Raw genomic sequence first — 12,611 nt, forward strand, 5'->3', positions numbered from 1 at the left:
TTTTCAAGCATATGTAACCTGGGCAACTACTGGTATGAGTTGGAAAGGAATACCTGAGTGAAGAGAATCTTACAGGACTAGCTCCAGAGGAGGAATGATGCTGCCTTTACAAATATTAGAAATTAGCTTAGTAATTTTCAAGAAAGGGGGAAGAGGGAGCTTGGTAATGTTTGTGACATTATTCCCTGAAACAAGAATGAATTACCCTCTGTCTTCTGTAGAGCTTGTCAAGGTCACCTTCTCTGTTAAAACTTAGCAACAAAAAGAAAAGGAGATAAGAACAAAGCAGACAAACAAAATACATGGCATGAAAGTCAGTGGGAAGTCCTGATTCACAAAAGTGGAAATTCACTCAGATGGCTCTGTGGACTGTATTTGAGTGAGTCCTACCTTCTTGAGATTCAGTAGTTTATAAGTGAAATGGGAGTGAGATTACTACACCAAGGAACTGTGAAGATCAGAGATAATCGGGCATGTTGGAGAAGCAAGTGAAGACCTATAAAACACAGCCCTTACCTCAAAAGGGGAAAGAGATAGTTTACTCAGGAACCAAACTGAAGTGACCATTCATGACCTGAGAAAACAGATGTAGGTCACCACAAATTCCATGTTCCATCATGCTAATAGTTTCATAGTGATTTATTGTAAATCAGGACACTTTTCTATATACTAGTCAAGCATCAGGTGGGAGGATTTCAGGAAAGCTGACTGTGTCTCTGCTCTGAGCCTCACATGTGGTCTGATGTTTTTCTTAGACTTTGGGTTCATGAGGTATAGGGGTAACTTCATAAATTTCAGAGATTCACAAGAATGTTTCATTATACACAGAGTTGGGTAATAAGTTGCTGTTCAATAGGCCAATATTTCTGAAGGTAAATGTGCACTGGATCTGAAACATTTTGAGTTATCCCCAATTACCGAAGTTTCAATCAATTTGCTTTGTACAATATTCAATATAGGTACAGCTTCTTTGTCTGGGAATTGTAGTTTCCTTGCAAATCTTCATCTTCATCAGAGACAGTGGTTTTTATGGAATACCCCGAGAGTATGTAACTTCTTTACAAATTAATTGCACAGGTCTCAAAATGGCATATGCAGTTAAGCAGGTAAAGTACTTTGGTGCCAAGTCCAATAGTTTGAAATTAATCCCTGGACCCCACATGCTAGGAGGAAAGAAATGACTTCAACCTATTGTCCTCTGATTTTCACAGATTCACGGTGGTATACATGTGCCCTCTCCACAAGTAAAACAAAAATTTAAAAGTGGCATTTCATTGTTAATGTATTCTATAATATAAGTCTACAGTGCCAAGTATTGATGTGATAGGTTTTTTAGGATTTAGTTTTGCTGGTAGCCCTACTATGAGTCACTGCCAATAATTGGCGCGCTCTCTCTCTGTCTCTGTTTCTCTCTCTGTCTCTCTGTCTCTCTGTCTCTGTCTCTCTCTGTCTCTCTGTTTCTCTGTCTCTCTGTCTCTCTGTCTCTCTCTCTCTCTCTCTCTCTCTCTCTCTCACACACACACACACACACACACAGAGAGACACTAATACCCACAGGTTCTTTCATGCCCTGGTCTTCAGAGATGGCAGATGCACCATGTGAGGACACAGCAGTCAGATCTGTTATATCTCACTGAGTATTTGCTCTCCAGGCTCCTCTTCAGTAAGGCAGCATACGTATAGATCACTTTCTAGTCAGATAACACCCAAGGTACTAAGGACATACAAAGAAATGACATCATGGATGTCCATGTGACAGTAAATTTAGGAACACAGCCATGAGAATGCAGTGAAACCACTGCAAGAAGCGATGAAAAATCATTCTCATCTCTTTTTCCAGCTGAAAGCAAAGAACCAGACACTGGCATTAAAAAAAAAAAGGACTAGCATTTTCATGTTGTAGAGTTTCTTGTTTCGTATTTGTTAGTTTTCCATAGTACTGTATCTAGTGAAGAGTGACTGTTTGCTAGCTACTTTTTTGTAGTTGCCTTAGAGCAGGAATAGAAATTGTATTCTTTGCTATTCTTGGTTGTTGTTACCTAGTCCTACTCAACAACTTAGTATAGAACTGGGATTTTCAATGGGTCTTGTTTCTTTGCAAAACATAACTCACACATGGAATCTTAGTGAAAAAAAACAGAATTATAGACTATTCTGGGAAATTCTAATTCACTAAATATACTTTTATGATTTCTAAGGTTTTTAGATGCAAATTCCTTCTCTATCTTGTTTTCCAAAAAGAGGTGCTTTTTTATAACAGAGAAGGCAAAGGAGACAAATGCCTAATGCTGAGTCACATATATTCAGGGGTTGTGGAATGGCTGCCAACTACTGAGCTCAGACCTTTCAGGGATTTTATAAATATTATCTCTGTTAATTCTACCAGAAAAATCTAAGCAAATAGTTTTTTAAGAAAATCTCCATCTTGTATGGAAGAAAGAGAATATCAAAATTTCATGACTTGCTGCAGGTAGCAAACCAAGCACCTATCCACCCAGTGGGAACCATGAATGCCCTTTGGTCCTGTCATAATCCATACCCCTGAAACATTAACTGGACACTCTGTATTGCATCAATCTTTACGTTAATCAGATGCTGTAGCTACAGAGCCTACAAATATGTTTTCTTCTCATTGGTTGAAAAACACGCTGCTTTGGCCTATAGAAATGCAGAATATGAATAGATAGGAAAGCCAAACGAAAAACACAGGGAAGAGAAGGGTGGAGTTGGGAGAGACAAGCTTGCCACCAAAGAAACAAATGCCAGAGGACTGGTAAACCAAGGCTAAATGGCAGAACATGGATTAATGGAAATGTGTTAATTCAAATATAAGAGCTAGTTAGTAATAAGTCTGAACTATAGGCCAAATGTTTTCTAATTAATATAATCTTTTGTGTGTTAATTTGGAACTAGGCAGTCAGGACAAAAGAAAACTTCTGCCTCTGTTTACAGTCTACACTTTGATTTTTTGTTACAAAATTAATAAATGCTTGCTATTGAAATTTTTAAGAATGGAGAAATTATAAAGAAATGCTAAAGCAAATCATAATCCAAAATCAAGATATTTAGTTACTAAAATCTTAGAAATGTACAGAATTTTTTCTATGAATGGATTTGTGCATTTAAACACAATATTTATTTAAAGCACATATTTGTATTTTAGTGCCCACATTTAGGATTTTTCTATTCCATTAAAACATATTTTGATATTAAAATGTGTATATTACTATAGTATAAAATATTAAACTCTCTAAAGTAACACAAGAATAAGAACATAGAAGGTTTTACTCATTCTGAACTGTGCTTCTGAAGCCTGCATCTCCTGGGGTTTATTATTTGATCGTTTATCCAGTCATAGCTAAAGAAGAATGTGTACTTGATCTTGTAGCTTGCTGATTTGGTGCTGTAGTCCTGGAGGAACTTGCTCTTGGGAAGATGTGTCCTGATGATACTGGAGAAATTGGGTTTCCCTCTTGGGGTTCCTAGTTTCTTTAATTGAAGTATTTAATAATAAGATAAAAGGGAAACTCTTGAAGACTTTTATTATAGCTGAAAAGAAAAAACATCTCAGGTCAGGTAAACATTTTACATCTTAGAAGTTGCCCAGAGAAGGAGAATGGAGAAGGAAAGGGAAAAATGTGTTTCTTGAATTAATAAAGCATAGATATCAGCCATATTGTAGCAAAGAGCCATAAGGGAGGAACCTTACAGAAATGATGAGGACAGCCCCATTTCTCTCTTTCTCCTTTATTCTGTTCTAGTTTATGTGATTTATATTATATTGAAGCCCTTTCCCTTTAAATCATTAATGTTTTGGTGCTGTGGAAACAGCCTCAGTATTCAGTCTTAACTGCCTCTGGGCCATTCTTAGGATTTGCAGCTTCTGCTGTAAGTCCAGAAAACTTGCTCCTCCTTTCCTTCCTATACTTTCTTCAGTGCCCAGCTTTTCCCAGTGCCTTTTCATCTTCAAACATAGAAGTGGAATGTGTTTTGGAGTTGCATTGGAGTTTGAATTCAAATGATTGAATCTTATAGTCATTCCACCTTGGACAAGTCATTTAATCAATCTAGATTTGATTTCTTTGTCAGTAAAGTAGCAATCATAAAAGTGGTTGTGTTTCCACGGTCTCTGGACTCCCATAGAACAATGTGAGGTGCACTCTCACCCTGAACTCTTGGGGAAGGGTCTAGGCCCTGCCCTATATGAAATGACAGACTATGGACACCCCCATGGAGGGCCTCACCCTCCCTGGGGGAATGAGGGGATAACGGGGGGGATGGGGGAAGGGCACGGGAGGAGGGGAGGGAAAGGGAAAGGGACCTCGTACTGACTTGTGAAGCAACCTTGTTTCTTATCTAAATTTAAAATGGAAAATAAAAAAATATTAATAAAAAAATATATATATACATATGTATAAAGAAGAGACAAGAAAAAAATTAAAATAAAATAAATGACATCATGAAAAAAAAGTGGTTGTGTTTCAAGATAAATGTGAAAATCTCAGTATACATGTTTTTCTCATTGATGTGAGAAAATAGCAGACAAAACAACTTGAGGAAGAAAGGGTGTGTTTGACTCACAGTTTGATAATCCAAGCCATCTTGGTGGGGAAAGCATGGCAGCAGAAACATGAGGCAACTGGCCACATTGCATTCGTATGAAGGAAGCAGAGAGGGGGCGTGTACTGACGTTCTCTTTGCTTTATTCTTTCTATTCACACTGGGAACAGAGTCATCCATGTTTAAGAGGGTTTTTTTTTCCTACCAAATTCAGTATTAATAGTTCCCACCATATGTGCTTAGAGTCCTAGGTTATTCTAGACACTGCCATGCTGGCAGGTAGTATTAATCCTTACACACATGAAATCCCAATTCTCCTGAACCAGGAAGTCTTGGAACAGTGTTCTGATGTTATGTAGTGATTGAAGAATTAGCCCTCACGTGTGCTACATTTGTCTGCATGATTGAGAGCTAGATTCCTGTTCTCAACATAAGAGGTAAAATAACAGTTTTCACCTGTTCTATATGGCCATGCTATTTCCAAGTCTCTAGGAGTTTGGAGAGAAGTTTTCTGGAACACGCTTCTAATATAGTGAAGCACAATTAGAGGTGTATGAATCAGTGACCACATTTTCCTGAGAATTCAGATTGTGTTCAGCTTGTGCACCTTTTAAACATTTTCCTTAGGTTTCAGTTTGTATCTTTAAATGGCAACAGACACCTGAATACCTATTACAATATATTTATTTCCCAGATGTACAATTTTTCTGTTTAATAAATTCCACATTTATGTGCAATTTTTTGTGTAAAGTCACTTATAAAACACCTTCCCTTCCTGTCTCGATAGAACCAATGCCAGGTTAACATATGTAGGGCGATAGACAAGAATTACAGGGAGTTTTCAAAAAATGCTTAGACAAATCTCTAACGAAAACTTGTTTTCCATTCTCAAATAGTTCCTAATCCATTTCCAAGCCACCTTTATAGTCTCCCAATCATACACCCTGGCTATTATGATGCTCCAATTCTCTCTGCTTTGACAGCAGCTTCTGTTTTCATTAAAACTCATCAAAGCATGCATAATGGAGTAGGTAGAGGACTGTGATTGAGGTCTCTTCAATATTTCTAGCTATAATTGTGAAGTGTGATTGCAAGTAATAGATTATCATTTGAGTTATTGACAGCAAGAAAGAACTGTGTCCACATGGTTTGGCCTCAGTTGTTAGCCTTGCTTCCTGAACTTAGAGCAGTGGCTGTGATTTACTCCTTGGTTACTCACCTGACTGCCAGTATAAAGTAAATGAAAGTCATTGAGAACATAAGAAGAGGGCACTCATGGGCATTTCTTTCTCCTCACACTTTGAGTGTGATACCAGCTTTGGACATATATATTAAATAACAAATCAAGTAGAACTCAGGTGTGTCATGGTATTTGCAATACTTTTTTGTGCTGTTTTTTTCCTACTGACTTAATCCCCAAGCGCTGTATGTCCAACATACACACAGACACACACTCATGTATACATGCTGTCATACTCAAGCATACACATTCCTATTACCATACAACACACACACACACACACACAACACAGATGTTTAGGCACATGCATGTATACACTTATGTATGAGGGTACACCCAACATAAAGAATGTGCACTTTCTATTGCTCTAGCAAAGATTAACACGAGAATAAGATATGACAAAGTCTTATACTTCTTTCTCTTAAACCATCTCTTTCTTGGTTATCATTACAACATTACTGTTTTCAAGGTCCCAAGGGGAAAGCAAATCATTAAGGTGCTTGCCTTGCAAACATGAGGATCTAGCTTTGATCTCTAATACATTTTCAAAAAAATCCAGAACTGTATCTACATCATTGATCAGCTATACTGGCAAGGCAAAGAGATCTTGGGATCTGGTGTAGCTAACCTCCAGGACTGTGATTATATATTTGCCCACATCCCTTCTGGTTTATAGGTGGAGAGTGTCTTGTAAAACCATGATGGTATACTACTGAGGAGAGAAAACCCATCTGCTTATTGCCACCACACATGCATTCACACATAGGCATATACTGCCATGTACAAAAGTACACATCCCTTCCCCCCTCCCACACACACACAAAGAGAGAGAGAGGGTGAAAGAGAGAGAGATGAGAGAGAGAGAGAGAAAGAGAAAGAGAGAGAGAATCATTAACAAAGCCCTGACTTTGTTTCATGTTTGCTAGTACTGAAATCTTTTCTGTGACAAACCTTAAAATCCCTGTTTGTTCTAAGCTGAGATCCTAAAAGGAATAAGGGAACTCTTCAAGTTGCTGATGGCGACAGGGTGGAACTGTGCATCTGTCCCCCAATCACTGAAGGACAGACTTCAGCTCCCATCCATGCTACTCTGTGAGAGCCACTCTCCTATGTCTCTTATATATTAACCTATTCACTTGACAGTAGGTAGCAAGAACAAACAAACCATTCACAAGAAACTGAGAAAAGTATATTGAACCAGTGTCTTGATATTTTGACACACAAAATAATTATAATAGCCAAAATATGATAATTTAAAGGGTGCATAAGTGTAGACAGTGTTCTGAACATCTCAGCAGGTGAGGACAGTTCTCACATCTTCACACTGATGCCCTTCTGATATGGTTAACCATGGGTAGCACCTAGGAACTTGCACTGGCAGGGTTGGAAAGGGATGAAATGACCAAAGGGATGCAGTGACAAAGCCAAGTCTATGTTTTTAAAGCACCACTCCTGCTTTGTGTGAATTAGGAGTCAGAGTGAAGAAAGCTGAGTATTTGGAAATTCTTACTACAAAGATAAAAAGTGACAAAAATTCGGGGAATGTTGGAGATTGTATCAATATTTCTTCCTTGGTCTTCTGTTTCTGTCTGTGTCTGAGGGTTGAGGAACAATTTTCCATTTCATCTCTTGTACTTGTGATTATGTTATGTTTGTTGAGATGTGGAAGTCTGAAAACAACTTTAAGGAGTCAGATTTCCCTTTTTGTCATGTGTTTCCCAGGAATTAAACTTGTAAATAAGTGCTTGTAGTCACTGAGTCATCTCACTGAACCCTAGTACAGCTGTCTTACTTTAGATTTTAAGCATGGAGGCTGAGACAGAGATAAAGGGCTTGGGAAACTCAAAGAAAGAATAGGAAACATCTAGGTGTGAATGTGGGCTTCTCAAGGATGGTACGCTCCGAGTGCCTTAGCATTGGCCACATGGATCATTTTTGGACCTCTCCTCCTCTCAAGGATCTTTAACAGATAATATTGACTTTGGTCATTTGATAAGTGAGATTATGGAGTGGCTGTAGACATTTCTTGCAGGAGATTATAATCTCAAAAGCTAAACCCAGGAGACACTAGGGGTGCACATAGTGTTTCTGGTAAAAGTCTTGGAATATTACAGCTTTCCAGCAGAAAGAGAGAAGGGCCTTTAACAGCCGTCCCCTGTATTGGAGTTCAGGCTTCTTCCAGTATCAGCTAGACTCCACTTGAGCAGTCTTCCCTTCTCATGTCTGTTTTGCTTTTCCCTGACTTTCTGTCCTGCATCACTTTCCTTACTGTATTTACCACCCCTGACAGCAACACCAGTGTTCTCATGAGCAGTGAGTTTTGCTCATCCAGGGAGAAGTTTCAAAGTGTACTTCCTGGTGAAGACTCACTCATGGGTGACGTATGTGCTTCAGCTCACTTGCAGTTTAATTGCCTGGAATAATACTAGTGTTGTTGTTTCTTTATATCATTCCAACTTGTACTATGGCTTTCATTTCAGAGAAGCAGTTTCATTTCTGTAATGAAAGGGTTTTCCAAAGAGCTCAAGAATGGCCGTCCACTAGTTAGAAGAAATAGCATTATATACATCATGCTGTTACCCTCAGTATGGATCACACAGGGCTTCCAGAAGGCTGGTCTCTTAAGCTAAATCCAGCAGTGGATATTATTGCCATGTGTGGAAGTCTCCACTTTGAAGTGGTCTCTCTGGGCTAGCGGCAGACAGCATAATCTCGTACTAAATTGAGCCATTAAACAAAACTACTAAGTCATAAAGCTGTGGCATTACCCTGAAATTAAAGCACTGTCACCTTCAAATTGCCAAGAATTTTAACAGCCACTTAGAGAAATTCTGTTCACACATCCATTTAGCATGGCCTGTTGGTTCCAAGCTCACTGATGAGGAGAGGAAGCCTGAGATTTTCAGGCTTGGGGCTTATAATTTTTTCATGCTTCTCCTCTTTATTAATCCACAGATTTCTCAAATTCTCATTAATCTCTCATTTACTCATGTATTTATCAACTCTCTTATTTATTTGCTTCCTCATATATTTTTGATGTGGTCAGTTATTTATGCATTACTCAATATACAGAAATTAATTCATGCAAATTACATTCTATTGTTGACTGAGCTTCACACAAAAGGTCACAGAGTAAATAAATATACTCCTGTCATTAGGAAAGTCATCAATAAAAATAAATTAAATAAATTGAATTAACTTTTCATTTTATTTGTGTGTGTGTGTGTGCACGTGTGTGTGTGTGTGTGTGTGTGTGTGTGTGTGTGTGTGTGTGCCTGCATGCGGTGATTTTTGTTTATTGAGGTCCATCCACCTTTGTCTTCAGACAAAGAACCCTGGTTTCTCATTGGCCTGGTGCTCACTATTTCAGCTGGCCTAACTTCCCACAAGCTCCAGGTGACACCACCACACTAGCATGCTTGACTTTTCTTACCAGTTTCTACTGATGCAACTCTGGTCTTTCTACTTGCAAAGAAAACACTTTTCCAAATGAGCTCTCCATACCTCAGTTTATTTTGTGCATCTCTCAATAAATTATATATTTGTAAATTCTTATTTATTTTCTTCCTCGTTTATTTTTATGAGTTTTATTATGCATCATTCCTTTCCTCAATTATGCAAAAATAATTCATACAAATTATATTCTAATGTTGACTGAGTTGAGCACCAAAATTATAAAGTGAATAAATCTATTCTTGTCTCTCAAAAAACAAATTTGAGAGAAGACAGGTGCAGTACATAGATATTTTAGATCCAGTGTGGAAAATAGAGTGGGAAACCATTGGTGCCACAGAAATAGAGCATAGGAGGAAGGGATTGAGAAAAGGAGTAAAAGGGGACCAAGTACCTTCAAGATGTCTTTGAAGAGAGCCAAGGTTTGTGTGCATGTGTGTATGTGATTCTGTGTATGTGATATATGTGTGTATGGTGTATACATACATATGTGTGTAAGCATGTGTACCCCTAAGTTTACACAAATATCAGATAAAGACAACAGGTGCTAGAGGGGCTCTCCTGAACTTGGAAATAAATAGGTGACTAACAAGCCTCCAAATCCCAAACCCCTGCCTCTGCTATCTACAATGCTGTGGTTATAGGCACAGGTGGCCATGTGTGGCTTTTTATGTGGGTATTGGGGATTTAAACTCACGTCCTCGGGTTGGTTAAGAGTTACAGCTTACTCACTGAGCCATGTCCCCTTTCCCTGAGTTGATTTTGTAATGGGAACAGCTGTTATTTATAGAGTAATCACTAGCATGCGGTGCCATACTCTGCATTTCACAGTGAAAATGGCACTGCTTCCCTAGCACCTGTGGGAAGAAGGTACATTCTTTTTTAATGAGGAAGGTAAAAAAAAATCTCAACTGGCTGAACATCTTGCCTAGAGTTGAATCTACCACTGAAGATTTAAGGTTATGACCATCAAGCCTAAGTGGTCAGGTTTGAGTAACACAGAGAGTCTGAGGCCAAGAAAGGCTCCTGTGTCCTAGTATGATACATTCAACTTACAATATTCTTTCCGTGGGCCAGCAGACTCTCAGAAAGGATGGTGAAGATCAGAGGTTTCCAGGGCCCACTGTATATCACTCAGCACCACTTTCCTCTTCGTAAGATAGATTAGAAATCTCCATCGAGTGTTTCTGAGGAGTGGATGAAAATGATATAAAACTGAGCTTCTCAATGTCCAATCATAATGAATGATCAGAGAGCAGAGTTTTAAATGTCATTTTTAGCCCTGTTTCTGGTGCTTTTGGCTTGGTAAGCTTGAACACGAGTCAGAAACACTGTACTGTAATGGTCAATATGATTGTCAAATCTAGAATCATCTAGAAGACAAACATCTGGACATGCCTGAGTGACTGTTTAGATTGCTTTAACTTAGGTGGGCTGACTCATGCTAATTGTAGAGGCACCATTTGATAAGCTGAGGTCTCAGATGAATGCAAAGAAGCTAAAGGACTGAGAACAACATTCCTCTTTCTACTTCCTGCTATGGGAGTGATGCCATCAGCTTTCTCAAACTCCTGCTACCAGGATTTCACCACCATGATAGACTGTACCCTTGAGTCCTGGGCTAAAATAAAGTCTTCCTTATTTAAGCTGCTTTTGATAATTTTTCCCATTAAAAATAAGACCAGTGTTCAACACTTCATGAAGCCCTTACTTAATTCATTTTTTCTACTGTTAAGGGGAACTTAAGCTGTAAGGACAGCGATGTCATGCCTGGACCTGTATAGTACATTTCTGTAGAGATAAATGGAATGTCCCTACTTCTAGGGACAGGAGAATTCAATAAACAAAGTCATCCAGCCATCAAATCAATTTCTTTCATTCACTTATATTTAACTCATTTACTTATGTAGATGTTTTCTAGCTGTGGAATACAGCCAATTTTTTTTTGGTTCTAAGAGACAGGGTTTCTCTGTATTGTTTTGGAGGCTGTCAGTCTAGCCCGGGCTCGAACTCACAGAGATCTGTCTGCCTCTGCCTCCTGAGTGCTTGGATTAAAGGCATGGCCCAGCACCGCCTGGCCCAGCCAACTTATTTTTATGATGCTCAACTTCCTCATGGGTATAAATATGAGTAATTGGTTTTACTTTCCTGGATGTATGTACAAATTAAGTAAAGATAAATGAGGAGTTTGATCAGATGTTTGTGTTTCAGCATCTGACATTCTCTATAAGTTGCTGACACAGTATCACAAGACGAGGAATGTCAAGGTACAAAATGAATGAAGATGTGGCACTGACTGGCTAAAGCTTCACGGGGGCTTCATGCTTCTGTGTCTCATTCACTTGCCCATGACTACTTATGTGCCAGTAATCTCCATAGGGAAGGCCTGCCATGAACAACTATCTTATTTGGGATCACTAGCACCTGTTTCTAAGACCCAACCAGAGAGTGAAATATGGACCTAGGCATAGTAAATTCATGGTCTGCTGCCTAACATACCATGGAGATATGGTACCCAAAGATGTGACTACCATCAATGCTACCATCAAGTGTTGATTCACTGCGCAGCTCAAGGGAATCAGAGTGCACAGAACACAATGATGGTAATATTGATTGTCATCTAGTCCCAACTTAAAATGCTGGTGACAAAATGTCTGATCACTTCTGTGAAGAATTTTCCAGGTTGGAAGAGTTTATGTGAGAAGACCCACCCTAAGTCTGAGTGATACCGTACTCTTAGCTGATATCCTGCACTGAATACAAAATTGGAAAGCAACTGAGCACCCACATTGCTCTTTCTGCTTCCTGATTGCATTTGCAGTGACTGCTGCTGCCTTGAGTTTATCTTTCAATGTTCTTCCTGCCAGGATGGCTTGCACTTGGTTTGGGTTCATTTTGCAATGTGCCTGCTGAGTCACTCAAGTACCATTGCTGATGGATCATGGGGACCACAGTTTGATCTGAAGTATACCCAGGTATTTGGTACTCTGACTTGTGGGTAAGGGCATCAGACAGGATATTATCTCTGAGACTAGGTTTACATGGCTGCCCTGGAGAAGGAGTACACAGAAATAGACATCACCTCCTACAAAGGTGAGAATGAAATGGAGGAACATATAACTTTTCAGAGCTTGTTCACTATGCTTATTTACAAGTCCTTCCTAAACAGTTTCTTTAAAAACAAAACTTTGGAGATAGGTGTCTCTGGGAAAACAAAAAAAGGCAAATATAAAATATCATTGTTGGGAGTCAGTGAGGTCATGGATTCCTTGTCTCAGGGCTATGGTTTGCCCAGGGTTTCCCACAGATGGATACAGTTCAACTGTATGAACATTTTTCCTGCTCTGAAGATGGAAGT

At 39.0% G+C, this 12,611-nt stretch overlaps 1 protein-coding gene across 2 annotated transcripts in view; it reads left to right on the forward strand.

Moving 5' to 3' along the window:
* Cntnap5 (contactin associated protein family member 5) overlaps positions 1-12,611 on the forward strand; it is a 919,042-nt gene that overhangs the window by 581,883 nt on the left and 324,548 nt on the right. The window lies entirely within an intron of this gene.

The sequence above is a fragment of the Mesocricetus auratus genome, unplaced genomic scaffold, assembly GCF_017639785.1.
Source record: "Mesocricetus auratus isolate SY011 unplaced genomic scaffold, BCM_Maur_2.0 Super-Scaffold_100676, whole genome shotgun sequence".
Taxonomy (NCBI): Eukaryota; Metazoa; Chordata; class Mammalia; order Rodentia; family Cricetidae; genus Mesocricetus; species Mesocricetus auratus.